The sequence below is a fragment of the Phoxinus phoxinus genome, assembly GCF_949152265.1.
Source record: "Phoxinus phoxinus genome assembly, chromosome: 4".
NCBI lineage: Eukaryota > Metazoa > Chordata > Actinopteri > Cypriniformes > Leuciscidae > Phoxinus > Phoxinus phoxinus.
Window position 1 is genome coordinate 41,049,992 of NC_136879.1, and position 17,369 is coordinate 41,067,360.

At 36.5% G+C, this 17,369-nt stretch overlaps 1 protein-coding gene across 2 annotated transcripts in view; it reads left to right on the top strand.

Annotated features, from left to right (window-relative positions):
• The first annotated feature begins 14,023 nt into the window (after window positions 1-14,023).
• LOC306997089 (uncharacterized protein) overlaps window positions 14,024-17,369 on the top strand; it is a 49,321-nt gene continuing 45,975 nt past the window's right edge. The window contains exons 1-2 of one of the 2 annotated variants that reach the window (XM_079610162.1): window positions 14,024-14,190; window positions 16,102-16,153. The gene's annotated coding sequence lies outside the window, so the exon portion shown is untranslated. Of the gene's footprint in view, window positions 14,191-14,751; window positions 14,772-16,101; window positions 16,154-17,369 lie in introns of those variants that run through there. The other variant, XM_079610161.1, reaches the window with a different exon arrangement.

Here is a 17,369-nt window from a genome sequence, read left to right on the forward strand (position 1 = left end):
TTAGAACAGCGCTTCAGCAGCGAATGACATGTTTAACCGGCAAGGCTTTAAAGCACATGCAAATAATGAACTTTTGAGAACTGCAGTGTCCTGTTCCTCTGCGTAAACATTTAATGTGAGTATTTGTCGCGTTGTACACTGGGCTGTTTGGACGCAGACTGCTACAAAAGCACGCAGCAGCTTGCAGCAAGAATCACAGCGCAACTTTGAACTATATCGATGCGATATGGTCTAATTCCATATCCCATTTAAAAAATATATCAATATATCGCCCAGTCCTAACACGCTGTTCCCTTGGAGGGCGGGGGCAATAACAAAAGAAACAAAAGCTGGCTTATCCAGTATGGAAATACACACAGACAATGACACGCCCCTACTGCGAGCTAGAATCTCACAAAACAAGCCGATTTCAACCTAAAAATTTACGATTTTAAATATACCAATATTGATATCTAAAACATGGAGAGGCTTCTTCGTGATCTCAACTAACAGATTCTGCAAAAAAGCGAAAATCACCAGTTTTGAAAAAAAACCCGCTTCTTTCTCATTTTGCTCGTAAGTTGTGCTGCCGATGTTGGAGATTTTATTATTTAGGAAATAAGTAATTCAGCTATATATTTGTACACCATTATTTCCTCTCTGTGTGTCTTTGGTTTGACTTTTGGGGGGCTTACAGAAAGGTCAAAATGCTGATGCAGCAGATGATTCTATTTAAGTGTGTCACATGGTGCAAGACCCTATCTATAGGATGTATGACCATTTTTGGAGGCGATGTATGTATATATGTGAAAAGCTAACCGATGTTCGGAAGTCATCTCCTGCGGGGAGTCATCTCCTGCAGGACCGCCCTGCAGGAGGTTGCTCGGCTTTGTTTGTGAATAAAGTCTAACATTTCTGGCATCAAAGATCTCTGAGAAGTGATTTCATAAAAAGATTGAAACCACAACAAGTGGCACCCCAGCGGGACTTGTTAGGAGCTGAAGAAACCACACAGGGCATCTCTGGTGACCGGCACAAACAACAGTGGCCACTGTACTTTGAGGTGAGCATTTTTGCTTTTGTGTAAAGTATGTGTTGGTCACCAGCTGCCCGGAAGTGGTAAGAAAAGCTTCTTCAAATTTAAAAGAACTAAAACAAAATTGAAAAAGGGGTCTTTGATTCCAGAAATGATTGCATGCAGTTTGATTTCTAATAAGAAGGCCTTGTAGATATCAAGTAGTTTGTAATAGCGCGGGGGAGCTCCCAGTAGTATTTGCCAGTGCTTATATGATCCTGTGTGGATTGTATGGACACTGGTGTTGCTGATTTGGCGCTAAGGTTTTGTTGTACGTATACGCAAGAATCTGTGTTTGCTTTATTAAGAGGGCCTAGATGAATAATAAGCAAGAGCATGCATACAGAGGATTTGTATTTACTGATAAGGATATCAGTTGATTTATCTGTGTTTTTGTGTGTCAAGAGGGCCTTGATGGATGATTACGCAAAAAGCATGCACACAGAGGATTTATAAGGATTATTAGTGATCTGTGTTTTACTTGTAAGTGGGCCTTGAAGGATACAGTAAATAGCATGTGCACAGATGAAGATTAGCCTATGGTTACCGCCTTGTTAAGTTTAACAAGGGACTGCTCAGGTAGGCGATCTTGTAGAATAGGATAGTTTTAGCCTATGGTTACCGCCTTGTTGGGTTTGACAAGGGTCTGCTCGGGTAGGTTAAAGTTTAGCTTATGGTTACCGCCTTGTTATAGGTTAACAAGGGTTTGCTCAGGTAAGCTAAATCCTTTAGAATAGGGTCGTTTATAGTTAAAGAGGTATTGTTTTTTCACTGTGTTGAGGAAGTGAATCAGTGAATCTTAGAGGTATTGTTTTTTGCTGTGTTGAGGAGGTGAAACAGTGAATATTTAATGAAGTGTTTAAAAAAAAAATTGAGAAGTAGCGAATAATTCAGATCTGACAGGGAATAGAGTACAGAATAGGGTGTGTGTGCCTGTGGGATCCTGTGTCTTGCTTGACTGTGCCTGTGGGTAAAAATAGTGACCCCCTGACCCTGGTCACTTGAAAAGGGACAAAGAATGTGTGAATGGGATTTAGAGACATGTATAAATTGTTTGAAGATATTAACTCTGCAGATTAATGCAGTATGAAATAAGATAAAAAATAATATATATATTAATAGATCAATATAAATAAGATTGCACGTGCTTAATATGTTATATCTGAAGACGTCTACATTTGTATCTCATTATCCCTGAAGACAGAGTGGAAAAATTATTCCATTGCAGATAATTAAGTTTGTGTTAAGAAAAAATAAGTTGTGCAGTGTTAGGTGATCAAGATTGGGTGACTAAGTTTCATAAACATTAGGAATCTTAGAATTGTAGTAAATATTGTTGATTCAATAATTAAAAAGAAAAGATAAGAGGATTTCCTTGATGTTGGTTGAGAAAAATGTTATTCACCATGCTAGATTATTTGAACACAGCATGCAAAGATAGAAGAAAGATTGAAAGCCGATTTTATGATAGGGAAAATTTAATTATACTTAGATAATCAAAGTTAGATTATTGCTGATATTGAAAAACAGAAATAGCTTGCTTTTTCCTGCAATGAAGAACTTGCTTTACTAAAAATAGAATGGAAGAACTGCTGTTGTCAACCAGTGAGATTTTTATATAGAAGAACTAGTAAAAAGGATGGTTAAAAAGTGAAATTTAGATAAAGAGCTAATAGCTCAGGCACAATTGGACCTAGTATTTTTAAAAGTTAAATTTGATTCATGCAGATCTCTGAGTGTTCAAATTTCAGATGGCTTCAATGACAGTTTCGAATGAGGCCAAAGGTCAAAGACACGACTGCAGAAAGAAGAAGACAGAAGTGGGTGAGGGGCTTTCTGCTCCCCTCCTGAAATTGACTTTCTGGAAAGCTCAACAAGGAGAAAGACTGATTTAATGCTGGAAAAGGTGAAACGTTCACTTGAGACTTTTCCTAAGGAAAAAGAGAAAATCCTGAGATGCAAAACTCAGGCAGGATCAACTTCAAAGCCCAAACTGAGAAGAGGCAGAGAAACAGCAGAGCCTAACACCAGGCCTTTGAGTGACAGCATCGGCTGACGACATGTGCAGAGTGACAGCCAAGAAGCTTCAACGGACTGATGATCTAAAAACAGAAGAACCACAGGTGTGGCAACTAATGATCACTCTAGAGACTGCTTCAAATTTGGTTAATTATTATGTTAACTTTATTCATTTTGATTATTCACTGGTCTAAGAGCAATTCTTTATATTCTCTGCTAAACTAACCCTCTCTGCTTTTTCAGTAGGTACAAGTCCAGCCCTATAAGAAAAAGAAAATATGTTGACAGACAGAAGTGGGTGCTCAAACTCACCAAATCATTAGAACGGAGGCTGGATTTGGTATAGTGAGGGTGTAATGGCATTTTTAATCTTTCCTAATGATTTAACAGATTAATGCTGTATGTTCTCTGTCTGTATTCTGAGTTTTTGCTGATGTAACGTTGGTTCAGCTGGAGATGGAGGTGTGAGCCCGAGAATGATCTGTGTTTTAAGTTCCCATGCTGGGGGAAGCTGTTCCTGCTTGTATAAACGGTGGGGGTGATGGTTTCCCCTTGCATTATAAAGTAGCAGGCCAAGCTCTCTTGAGGAGAAGTCCCAGTATCTGTCTGTCTCTGACTCTGGCCTGCAGCCTGGCTGCAAGGCTGGGGTCAGAGAACCATTTTTCTTGCATGAATAAATTACTTTTCTTTTTAAATACAATTTGGATCTTGACGTCTCTTTGCCTGGGAATGCTGAGTTTAGTAATTGTTTTTGCCACAACAATTTGGTGTCAGAAGTGAGGATTCCGTGAGGCAAATTCTTCTCCTGGTCCTGAGACGGAGTTGACGGAGTGAATCGCCCCAGTACCAGGTACTGGTCTCATACCTCGACGGTTTGAGAAAGAGAGCTCAACAGGTTACGAGAGAGAGAGACAACTCCTGATTTCAGGGCCAGAGAAGAATCCTCACCGGGATCAGAAAGAATCCGTGGCAGTGCATCTCAGCTCAGGTAAAAAAGACAGCCAAATTATTATTATTTTTCTTCTCTTTTGTTGGGTGTAGATTGATATAGGCTAACTGTGAGTGAACCATATTGGCTGAGACTGTTTCTTTGGTTGCGAGTAGAGTTTTTAAGCGGGAAATTGACCTGAGGAAGTCAAGTCAATTTTCTGAAAACTAGCTTGTAGGTGGACGGAAGAGCCACAGCTGATTAAGTAAGTGAACGGAAGAGTCACAACTGAATACAGAGCATATTTGCTAAAACCTGTCTGATTTTGGGTTAAGAAGTCAGATCTGTTCGAAGACGTTTGGACAGATTAATAAGACGCGCGTCGAAAATAAAATCCAAGAGAGGAGATTCAGCCAAAAATGGGATCATCTAACAGTAAGCTAGATCATTTTTACACACCAGTTTTGTTAAAAAGAAGAAATTATGGCCAGAAAATGCATGCAAGAAATTGGGAGAACGGATAATTGTAACAAAAGGGTTTTTGTGATCGTGTTCAGCATGTGTAAAACTGTGAACAGACAGAATTGTTGAACTGAAGAAGCAGGTACAATAAAAGAAGAATTGTTGAATTGAAGATGAAAGAGAACAGATGTAGAAAGAAACTGAAATGTAGGGATAGAAAATAGAATGTTGTTGAGAGTTGTTGAACTGAATTGTTGGATTGCAGATAAAGAGAACAGATGTAAGAAGGAAACTGAAATGTAGGGAAAGATTGAAGATTTAAGGAACATGGAATGTAGGGATTGATAGAATTCATGGAACTATTTATGAACGCCTGCGGCCTGTTAAGTCAAATTAAGTTGAAAAGGTATGAAAAGTGAGTTTTAGATAAAAATAAGGCATTGAGTATGATTAACAGGGATTAACATGAGGAATGTTTCATTAAGCAGAATGGGCAAAATTCTATATGTCAGTGTTAATTATGATGTGAATGTGCATTATTGTATTAATGTTATGAAAACAAGGATATTGAAGAATAGATTTCCATATGTTTATAACAGAGTTTATAAAATATTTGAATGTGCAGGCAGCTATGAGAGATGTCTGTGTAATTTAGGGACTGAGATATGAAGGATATTGTAATTTCTGTGAAACCGTCCTGATAAATAATAATGAGACAGAAGAGAGCAAATGCTGTAAACAGCTGAAGCTAACTGATTTGCAAATGATGCTTTTGTAAAAGTTTGATTCTGATTGTAAAGAAACAATAAAATAGACTGGTTCCAAACAAAGAAAGTGCCAAAATTATACAAATTTGAAGAAAATTCTGTGTTAATATGGGTTAGAAAAACAGAGTAATGTTACTATGATTTGGCATTTGGCTATTATAATTCAATTTTGCAACAGATTGCATTAGTAGCTCTGTTTGCATTAGTGAATGGGACAGAACTGAAAGTGGGGGTGCATTCAAATCTGATAGTGGTCAGACAGTATGAAACTCAAACAGTAAAAACAAATGGTCAGAAAGAGCCTTTTGAACTCTTTAGTATGGTTAACTTGTAAAGAAAAGACCATTGACTTTAGGAAGACAGATGGGTTATTTAGCCTTTGAACTTTTAGTGTAGGTAATTATCTTCAGGAAAGATAGAGATCATTTACCCACAAACAAAGAATTTTCGAGTGAGGACAGTAAAACCCCCGAGGGAAGGGAGAATTTAGAAAACTCAGGGGAATTTAGAATTGTATTCTATTTTATTCCAGTTAGATCTAGTTTATGGGAACTGAGATTGTAAAAGAATACAGAGAATGCTATTTTGATTGAATTTGCAACTGAGAGATTGTATTGCTGTTTGCTTTCCTGAATGCAGGGACAGAACTGCAGTGGGGGTGAATTCGGAGGCTGGCCGTGATCAAACAGTAAAGTGTTTTATTGTGGTCAAGCAGTAGGTTACATCTAAATGATGTGAGAGTGACGTGTATTAATGTAGTGTTAATGAAACGAAATAACTTTTCTTAACTTCTTCAGACATTGTGTGGTGTTAAGCATGTTTATCTTCTGGAATGCATGTCTGTTTTCTTAAGGCTCGCTCATAGCAAAAACACATGCTACTGGGGAACTTTTAACACCTTAAGCCACGGGAAACTTTTCAGTCAGGAAGGCACGGAAGGTCATTTAACCATAAAAATGAAGACCCCTAGGTGTGAAAGACAATTTGGCCTAGGAGGGTTAGATAGGGCAATCTATTACAGCTAGATATGGTCGTATTAGAATAAACAGAAAAATTACAGAGAGAAGATCTGAAGAAGGCTATAAAATGATTGTCTTTTAATGAAACGCTTAAAAAAGGTTCTAGATGATCATAATTGCAGATTGATAAACTCATAGAAGAGAAAATATGGAAGTAAGATATTAAAACTATGGTAATTTGAGAACATGACAACTAAAAATTTAGATGAAATTTGAAACGTCATTGGGACTCAATAATAATTATTTGTTCTCTAAAGAATCAAATAAGCTAAGTAAGAAGCAGTGTTGAGGGCGTAACTGTTGATAAATGTAAGATGAAAATAAAAGGCATTTGATTAAACAAAAGTTTGTTAGTGTTGACTATGAAAGACCTACAAGCTGATGTGCTGTTTGTAAATAAGATAAAGTTTATGATTTGGTTGAAAACTATTTGATTATCTGAATTTGATGTGTGCTGAAACAGTTTCAGTGCAACAGAGACTCATTCTGAGTAGGAATTTATAATGTCTAAATTCCCTTTAGGGGCAAAAGAAACTATAAAAATTATGCTTGAATTGAAAATGCATTTAATTTATGGAAAAGATAACTCAAACTATAGGCTAGAGTTAACAAGATGATAGATGAAGTCTTAAGTTAGTTTATGAAAGTGAAAATATTAGTCAGGAATGGCTCAAAAGTCTCTTCTCATTCAAAATGTCAGCTAAAAGCTGTTATCTGAGCATGTGTTGTAAATGCTAATGAGCTATTTAAAGCACAGTGTTTCAGTTGAAAACCATAGACACAGAGATGTTTAAAGAAATAATGTTACAGGATCTTATAAATTTAGAGGACAATTTGTAAATGTTTTAGAAGTAAAACTGAATGACTTTAAAGAAGTCTTTAAAATAAGACAGTTTTGATTTGTTTATTTTAGAACCAGTGACTTCTTTGTCTGATTTTAGTTGCCTTAAGGGCAAGGAATTTAGACTAATGAAGGCCATTGGACATGACAAAGGGCCATTAGTACATGATGGTGGCTAAAAATGGAGACATATTTTGTAGATTCAAGGAAAAGTCTGAGTAACGAAGGAACTAATACATAAAATAAGTTATTGTAATGAATTCATTGTTACATTTTGTCTAAATTACAGTCTTAGAAGGCTGTTGAAAAGAGCATGTGTTTAGAGAAAGCAGCAGTCATGCGTGTTACGAAAGACTGCTTGAGGAAGGATTGACATGTTTTCTTTCTGTTATGGTCAGCTAGGAAGAAAGCTGAAGCAAAGTAATGATAATAAAATAAAAAACAACACAGCTGACGTTTGTAAAAGCAAATGAATAGACATGTTTTGAAAATGGCTAAGAGGCCATGTAAAAATTAGGTAAAAGCTACATGCAAGTTTAAAATTTTGATTTAAATGTAAATCTTTTTGGAGAAAAGACAAGAAATATGAACGGTTAATAGTCAGGTGTGTTTGATGATGACTGCAGTGTATGTCTTGATAAGTGTGAGTTTAGGTATAGCTATTCATAGTCTGAATAGTGTGCATAGATGACTTTAAGAAAGGTTTGTAGATGACTGAGGCCCATTTGCATTTCAAACACATTAATAGGAGGATGAGAATGTGGTGTGGTAGAAAATTCATATTTTCTACCTTTTGTTTAGATATTAACTTTATTAGAAATTGTAGTAAGTATTTGTTTCTCTTCAGGGTATGTGTGAATGTTTGTAAAAGGTTTAAAATCAGCAGGACAAATGCAGTAGCTGCTGAGATTGCCAGGCAGGAAAAGACAGGGGTTATCAAACCAGGGGGGGTCAAGGATCATTATCTTCAGAGGACAGAGGGGTCATTTTGACCATAAGATAACACCTTTGATCTCACAGATGTAAAGACAGTAAAGCCCAAGGAGGGGAAGAAGTAGAATGACAATTGTATTCAGTTTTTGCAGATGACTTAGAATTGAGATTGAGTTTGCTCTCAACAGACAAACTGTTGAGAGCAGTCTTGAAAAGCAGGATAAGCAAAGAGTGCATTTGCATTTCAAATAATTTGATAAGAAGATGAGATTGTGGCATGGAGTGAAGAATATAACATTTTGGTTAAGAGACAGAGAAAGATGTCTACAGGACAGTGTTTAGTTTAATAAATCCAAACACAATTATGTTAAATTGATGCACAAGTAAAATTGTGCATAAAAACGGGAGTGGTTTAGAATTTGCTGAAAGCCATCGCACAGGTGGACAAAAGTGTGCTAACAAGAAATGTTTTCAACAGGAAACAGGGAAGATGCAGCAGCATAACAACAAAAGAATTAACTATTTGACATTTGTTTTTCTTTACAGAGGATGCAGACTGTGCCCAATGAAATAATGGCTATGGATGAATTTAGCTAGATATCCTGGCTTATTATTGTGACAGAAAGGATGTCAGGATGGATTGGATCAAACAGAATTGATCCTGTTCCAAATGTATAAATGTTATTTTGTTAACATGAGCAAAGTGGGTTGAGTGTGTTTCAGGGGAAAAGGACTCTGAGAATGACAAGAAATTATCTGGTGATAAAGTTTCAGGTTGATGATTTCACAGGTCACATCAAGAGGGACGACCGAGTAGAAAAGCGGTCACTAACAAAAACACTTTAAGATCTGCATTCACAGGTGACAGCAGCCAGGAAATGGTTCAGTCCTAAAACAAGGTTGGAGATTGTGACAACTGTGTCAAAGCATCTTACCTTAAACTAAACCAAACAATATCAGCAACCACACATGCCAACGAAGTATAAAGTGAGGGATCAAAGGCTTGTGTTAGTAACAGCCTCCATTACGTACAAGGGAGAAAGACGATTTGACCAACTAATGGTTTAGCAGAAGAATCTGTTTTGTGATGATGTTGATGATTTTATTTGATTGATTCAAACTAGGTATTGATTTGATTGGTGAAAATGTAGAAAATCTATTAATTGATGTGTAATAAGCAAAAAGACGGTCCATAATGGAAATATTAGAGTAAATTTTGAAAAACTACATTGGTTAGAAGGATGAACAAAATTATGCAGACGATTCGAGTAGCGGAAGTTACAGTGAAATGTATTAATTGAGTTAAGATATGTTTTTGTTTTTCTTTGTTTTGTTTTGTTCTGTTTTTGATTATCTTTTGTTTTTCTTTCTGAAGACGATGAAATGTAAAAAGTGTTAAAAGCAAGGACAGGATTTGAAATGAGGGGTTTTGTTATCATTTTTACTATTTTGTATGTTTATTCAAATCAACCAGGGGTGTTGAATTGATATGGTTTTCATACTATGACAATCTATACAATTTTTTGTTTATACTGGAGTGAATGCGGGCCCGAATTCGGGAATGTGGTGACAGAGCTTACCCATTTAGCCCTGCTTCAGTTAATATTTAATTGCTTGATACTTCAACAAGGTTCAAGTGATCAATTATATGGAAAATTGTTTGTTTTGTTTTTCACAAAAATGTAATGATTTTTATTAAGTTTTAGATCTAGACTGAATGATAACAGTGTATTGCATCCAGTAATTGTTTGTTTTGTTTTTCTTTGGATTTACTTTATCACTTAAGTAATCATTTGTCTGACCAAGTTATTTTAAAATGTATGTCATTTTAACCGAAGTATAAATATTTGTATTCTCATTGAATTCTCATTAATGATTTTGAAACTTTTCTGAAACTTATTTGATTTTTGTTTATTTGTATTTTGTCCATTTGACTTGCAACAATATTTTTGGACATGAATTGAATCTCTGTGTTTGAGTACACTGAATATTTTTGCTGATACTCTTCATGAAATGATGTTTTAAACTAGCAGTTGTTGTTTTGTTGTAATGAAATTTATTTGAGTGTTTCCTGAAACAGTGTAAGAACTTGTAGATCTTTCTTTTATCATTTCTTGACCATATATATTTTTTTTTAAGTACATCAATTTAAGGGCCTTTTGCCAGAGACTAATTTCAATCTGACCATATCAATCCTCTGACCAATGACAAATGAGATGTGTCTGCTTTTGTGTCGTTGTGCTAGATGTTCTTTTAGAATCACAGGATCCCTGCAACCCTGCAAGTTCACATTCTGTGTCCTCCTCGGAAAGAGGAACCGGCGTTTGCTCCAAGATTCAGTGACTGTTCTTGTGCAGGTATTCGATGGATGATTTGCATAACGGTGCAACCCAATTTGATAGAGCCTAATCCTGCAGGGCTGGATGGTGAACAAAAGACTGAACAACTGACAAACTGTTTTGCTACAAGCTTGGACGAAAAGTCTGAAGATGGACTGTGTCACCTTTGGACTCCACGTGTGTGGCCAACGGGACCAATGGGGAATTGTAGGATTGAAAATAATCCAAGATATTTGAAATGAACAAAGACATCTGCTTTGCTGTTTTTGACAACCTATTTCCATAATGACCATTTGGAGTCTGTAAAGGCACAGAGGTGCTGATAGTTATCAAGGCCTGTAGGCCTAAGATGTGTGTATTTTGGGGGTATGAAATTGTCCGACATTTGGTACAATGAGGGAAGTTGTAATTATCTGATTGGTCAGTTTTGAATGTCAAAAAATTTGGGTTTTAGTCACATGGTCACGGAAGGGATAACAGGAAGATTTAAATGAGAGGTATAAATATGATGAAATGACTTAAAATTGTTGCATTTATTTGGGTTTTCAGAGAATGAAAAACAGGGAGAAATTGTAGTGGCAATTTTAATCTTTTCTTTGTTTATTTTGTTTTCTCAATGATAATATATGAATGCCATGTGTTCTGTATTTTGAGCTTTATGTTGTAACGCTGATACAGCTGTATGGGTGTGAGCCCGAGAATGATCTGTGTTTTAAGTTCCCATGCTGGGGGAAGCTGTTCCTGCTTGTATAAACGGTGGGGGTGATGGTTTCCCCTTGCATTATAAAGTAGCAGGCCAAGCTCTCTTGAGGAGAAGTCCCAGTATCTGTCTGTCTCTGACTCTGGCCTGCAGCCTGGCTGCAAGGCTGGGGTCAGGCAACCATTTTCTTGCATGAATAAATTACTTTTCTTTTTAAATACAATTTGGATCTTGACGTCTCTTTGCCTGGGAATGCTGAGTTTAGTAATTGTTTTTGCCACAACAAGAACTAGAGAGGGCAACGGAAAAAGGATTGAGTTTTAAAAAACCTATGGAGTTTGCCTGGCACACCATAACTAAGGATGATCTTAATGAAAGAAACTCAGCTTGCAAATAAGATTTAGGTTTTATTATTTTATTTTGTTTAGTAACAACATCCCAATGAGTTCACACTTCAATCCATAAGATGGCGGTAATGTGTCTCGTTTGCAAACTGCCAATAAAAACCACAGATGAAGAAGTTCCTCATTGTGAACTATACATGATTCAAAATAAAGTAGACAGTATAAGAGAGATGACAAATAGAAGGAAAGAGCAAGTGGTAATAACAAGACCTAGGATTGGACATTGTAAGTTAAAGGAACACTTCACCCATTTGCATTAGACTTTGTATCTTTAGAAACCCAGTCACATTTTCGAATGGTCATGGTTTATTCCCTTATTTTCCCCTGAGATGGGAGAAATAAGGATTTAAGTGTTCAACTTCCTGCTTTTTATGACGCAAAAATCGTCATTTTGCGTCATAAAAAGCAGGAAGTCAAATTTCTTTGAATAAGGGTAAGACTACAAACACTAGCTCATCATTTATCCAGTAGAAGGCGCTAGATCCGCATGTTTTCAACCCGCCCATAGAGGGATCTCACTCACAGAATGTACATATAGTGTACATATAGACATTTTTTTATTTGGAAACTAAGCTAACAGTTTCTTATTCTGTGGAGAAGGCTGAGTAGTAGGGGTTACCATCCTCTTTTTCCCGGACATGTCCGGCCGTCGAGATCGTCCAAAATTTCCGGGATTCGGCTTTTGCTTTCTGCAGTCGCCATTCATTGTTTACATGCACACCTTTTGTTTCAATCTAACTGAATTCATTCCGATTGGTGAATCTGAATGTAGTGTTTACATGAACGCTAAACAAGTGATCGGTTGATGTGCGTTTTAACATTGCTAAGAAAATTCCCGCTCCTCCGTGAGAGATACGAGACCGGTGCGTGCGTCTCACAGGCGCCGGCGCCACTCATCAGGAATCACGCCACCGGCCTCGCGTCGTTCTCCCGCGGCCGTCAGTCTCGTTCCTGCTCGTCACAGTAAACATGAGGAATGGCGACTGTAGAGCGCAAAAGCCGCGAATCCTGGACATTTTGGGCGACATCAAAATACCGGGCAGACTCACTAGTAGCATAGCTTTGTTGTTTACTGCGATCTCTTACCGGTAGGCGTGGCCTTCTAGGGCAGCGAAGCAAGTGCATTCTGGGAGTTGTTGTCTTTCATCCCCATAAGCCAAAAATATATTTTCTGGCTTTTCTCAGTCTAGAAGGCTCCAAATTCAAAAATAATTTCACATTTCTTCTACATAAATGACCCATTTTAAATACACATTCATCTTTCCAGAGGTGAAGTGTTCCTTTAAATGGAACTCTTCGCATGTTAGGTAAACATCCAACAGGCCAATGCGATGAATGTCAAGAGGAGGAAACAGTTGGTCACATTTTTATATCATGCAGGAAATTTTTCAAATGAAAGACAAGAGTTGAAAAATAGCTTGAAAAATTGGTATAGGACAGTAGGGGAGAGCCGGGACGATTGAAACGCGGGACGGATGAAACATTGAGATTTCCTTGAAAACCACTCACGTCATGTATGTACGTCAAATTTCGTCAGCACGTATAACACGCAATGTCTACCAGACCCGCGAAAACATTTCTTCTTTACGTCATGCCGTTAAATCCGGAAAGCTGTTTTTGAGTGCAGTAAGTGAATTCTTTTGTGCGGTACTTTTTTTGACTGACAAGTTGTATTTATGGTTTCATGTGCCATTGTAATGATAATACGGCAGGTGTATTAGTACTGTAACACACCCTTAAGTGAGCAATATTAACGTTTTTTAGTTTAAGGGCAAAACAGGTTTAACTGGCGGGAGGCGCCGTCAGGACGGTTGAAACAGCGCCTCCTGCCAGTTAAACCTGGTCATAGGAAAACCGTTATTACGGCTATTCAACTAGTAAACACTCGATATGACTCAAGGAAGAAGTGTAAGATAGTTAATTGTAAAACGGATTTGTCTGTCTTCGTCAAAATAGCCTATTAGAAAGATTACACAAAATGCGCATAGGCTTATCACCTATGTTTAATGGGTGATAGAACAAAAATGGTTAAAATGAGCCTTTAAATTAAAATAAATTACAAAATATGTTTGTAACAATATGTACATAAGTTACTTGTCAGGTATTGTTCATAAAAACAAGCATTAGATAAATAGTTACCGTTTAAACTGTTATGTTTCATCCGTCCCTGTGTTGCAACCCAAAAAATTGAAACAAAGCACAACTACCGATCAAAGTCCATTTTTACTTAAATCATTCTATATTTGTACCGAATAACACATGATACTAAGATAACAAATATGTGTGTTGTTGATCACACACACACACACACAAAATCTATCTGTAACCTTATCGTAGAAAATGACGTTTATCTGAAAAGTGTTTCAACTGTCCCGGCTCTCCCCTACAATGTAAAAAGTATATTAGAATGTGGAAAGAGTGAACAAGGAAAGAAATATTTGTTGTATTTTTTTAAGAGGACTGGAAAGAAGGATATAAACAGTATGTGACGTGATAATGGACAGCAGATGGCAGTAATGTAACTTTTTGGATACCAACTGCCGTAAAAACCCAAGGAAGAAGAAGAAGAAGTTCCTCATTGTGAAGTTTTGTTTTTCCCTGGTGAACATCTCTGAGCGTTTCTTCCCGTTGTTTAGTCTTCCCGTGGATTACTCTTGGACTGTTTATTCTCTTCGTGATTGTTTGCTGCTGTCCTGAACTGCTTTCTATTGTGGACTGATTTATGTAAGTTTGCTGTCTGACTTTATGCCTGTTTTCAGATTATGAGTTGCTTTGTCTCTATGTTGTGTTTGCTGGTTATTGACCCTGATTGTATGACAAGATTACAATAAAGCTGCAAATGAATCCTCCCTTTGCTGAAGCCTCGTTACAATTAAGTGAATGCATGCGTTTTTCTGCCAACAGTTTGATGTATTTTTGGACTTTTATTAACAAACGTAAAAAAAAAAATACTTCACATATAATTTTGGTGGATTGAGTCTGTGGAAATGTCGTTTAAATGGGTTTAGCTTTTATTTTAATGTTAATGTATGTTTATAGCCATATCTGTGACCTGTGTATTAGATTGCAGATTATGGAGGACGATAGTTAATGTGTCTTTTCTCATGCATCTGTAACGAGATAAATATTGTAAGTTGAGGGCTCTAATGATTTATAATAAACACTACAATATTACATATAAAAAGAAGATTTGTCAAATTTGATTTCATGCCGACTTTAAGTAACTAAATCCTGCAATAATGGGATTGCGCTTCTATTGGCTGAGCCGGTGGCGCTATTAGCCACTGTAGAGAAAACTGCTGTGGGTGAGTCATTTCTGTGGTCGCTCGACACTGAAAGTTAAGAATATACAATTTCATATAAAACGTTTGACACTGTATGCAAGGATTGTTCACAGTAGAGACTGATTGGTTTGTAGAGAGTGTTTTCTGTTTATATTATGAGTATTTTGATCATTTTATGTCTGTTTGACTTTGGATGCACTCTACGATCTTTCTATCTGCGTCATTTTCCACGTGCTTTCTAACGAGGTGAAATATATGTTGATTTGGTGGTGGAGCTTAAACAACATCACGACATGCTGTCTTCTCTCTTTCACTGGTCTGTGTGCAGGTAGTGGTACCGTAAATAAATAATTCTGATATCATCCACATTCTGATTGTGTGTGTGTGTGTGTGTTGATGAAGAGTGAGACAAACCGGGTCATAGAGAAAAAGCAAAGGTCATTCATCCTTCAGCTGAAAGACAGTGAATCTGAAGGGGTGTGTGTGTTTATTGTCTGTCTTCTGTAAATAAACTGCAGATGTGGTTCATTTGTGTTGCTGGGTGAAATCTGCTATACAAGACCTTTTTTTTTTTACTAAATTCGCTGGTGTGTAATTTAGATTTGTATTAAAGTTTAAAGACAAAACATTAACCTATTATCTGAATAACCAGAATCTCCTGTTTAATTCTATAGTTACTTTCTACACGCACAAAAAAAAAATCATGGCTGATTTTATGAACTTTTTTCAATTAGTTCAATTGCTTAATATATTGTTAGCTGCCAATCATAAGAGCTGAAAAATTAGCAAATCTAGGAATATAAATGCACTTGTATCATAATCTTGTACAGCAGTTGTCGTTCACATTTTGACTATTAACAAGAGGATGACAACTAAACTTTGGTACATCAAAAAATTAGGGCTGTCAAAAGATTAATCGTGATTAATCACATCCAAAATAAAAGTTTGTGTTTACATAATATAAGTGTGTATACTGTTTACAATTATTATGTATAAATACACACACATTCATGTATATTTAAGGAATAATTGCATTTATATACAGTATGTACATTTATATAATTTATATTATATATAAATATTTTATATATAAATATAACCAATTTTACTTAAATATATACATGATTGTGTGTGTTTTATATATATATATATAAATAATTATACACAGTACACACACATATATTATGTAAACACAAACTTTTATTTTGGATTTTTGACAGCCCTACAAAAAATATAATATTTAATCAGCAGATCTCACTTGTTTTCTGTTATTAAATCAGGTTTCACTTGAAAATTCACATTAATCCTCCTTGAACTCATTCTTACAACTTAATGTTTTAATATGTTTCAGACCCGATGGAAGTGAAAGAGACAAAGACAAGAACTGAAGTGAAATTTCAAAGGTAGGCTAATGATGCTGTCTGTTGGAGCTATTTCCTTGCTTTGTAATTAAGTTAATAATTAAATTACTTTATATTGTTTCACTTTAAATAATTTGCATGATTATTTTATTGATGTAGATACAGAATGTGAATGTTATTATTTTCGTTAATTTTTGTTTTTTGGGGACTTTTATTTTGATAGTACTGAGCACCTGTTTGTGTGTATATATTGGTGGCTACACCTAGGACAGGCAGGCACTGGGAAAGGTTGTTGGTTTTTTACCAGGGTAAGAGAGAGGCTGCAGACGGCATTTGTTTGTATGCTTGCTCAAATGGAAATAAACCGCATGAACGATATGCTTGCCTGGACATTGGACTTATTGTGCCCTGCGTAAGATGCGATCTTCAGGTGCCTCAGTGGCTGTTTGATTTTGAGTTTGTTTATTTTATTTTTTGATTTCTTGTTTGGTTTAAGTCGAGGACAAATCGCCATTACATAAAGTAAAAAACCCACCTTTATGTGGACATTCATGTCGATGGACTTCGTGGAAGTTTGGATTACTTACATGAAAGAGGATTGTGGAGTATGTTGTTGAAAAACACGTCGTTGTCTGGAAGACGGTGGCCTACGGACATCACAGGAAGCTGTTCAACAGTCGGTATGTGAAAAATGTTTTCTTTGAAGCTGTATTGGAAGACGGCCTAGCTATTGGAGCGTCGGATTCATTTTTCACTGCATGAGGTTGAATATTGGAAGTCTTAAAGGTTTTGAGGGACTTTGGAGGATGTGTAGCGCGGTTGCGCAATACCTCAACAGAAACATTTACGTCATTCATTCATAGAAAAGCTATGTCATTGAAACGACCTAATGCAACAAATGATGTTTCTTCATGCTATGGCAAACAAATTGTGTGAAAATTGAGCTGGACTTATTGGAGAACAAAGCAGCAATGTCGCAACAATCTAGCACCTCAAGAGTGAAGAGTGACGTTCTGCCTACGCACTCTGTAAAACGAAGCGTCAAGTTCACAGAGAAAGGGTTGGCATTTTTTGCAAAAACGTGCCAAGAAAAGAGGTCTTTGAAATGCAAGCAGGCTAAGAAGTACATGGAACAAATACGGGTCTTGATGGAATCCACTGACAATGTGAACTCTGTGCAATCTCAGTTGGGAAAATGCATTAAGTGTTATGAGGAAGCTAATGACACGCATGAATCCTTTTTGAATTTGAATTTGCC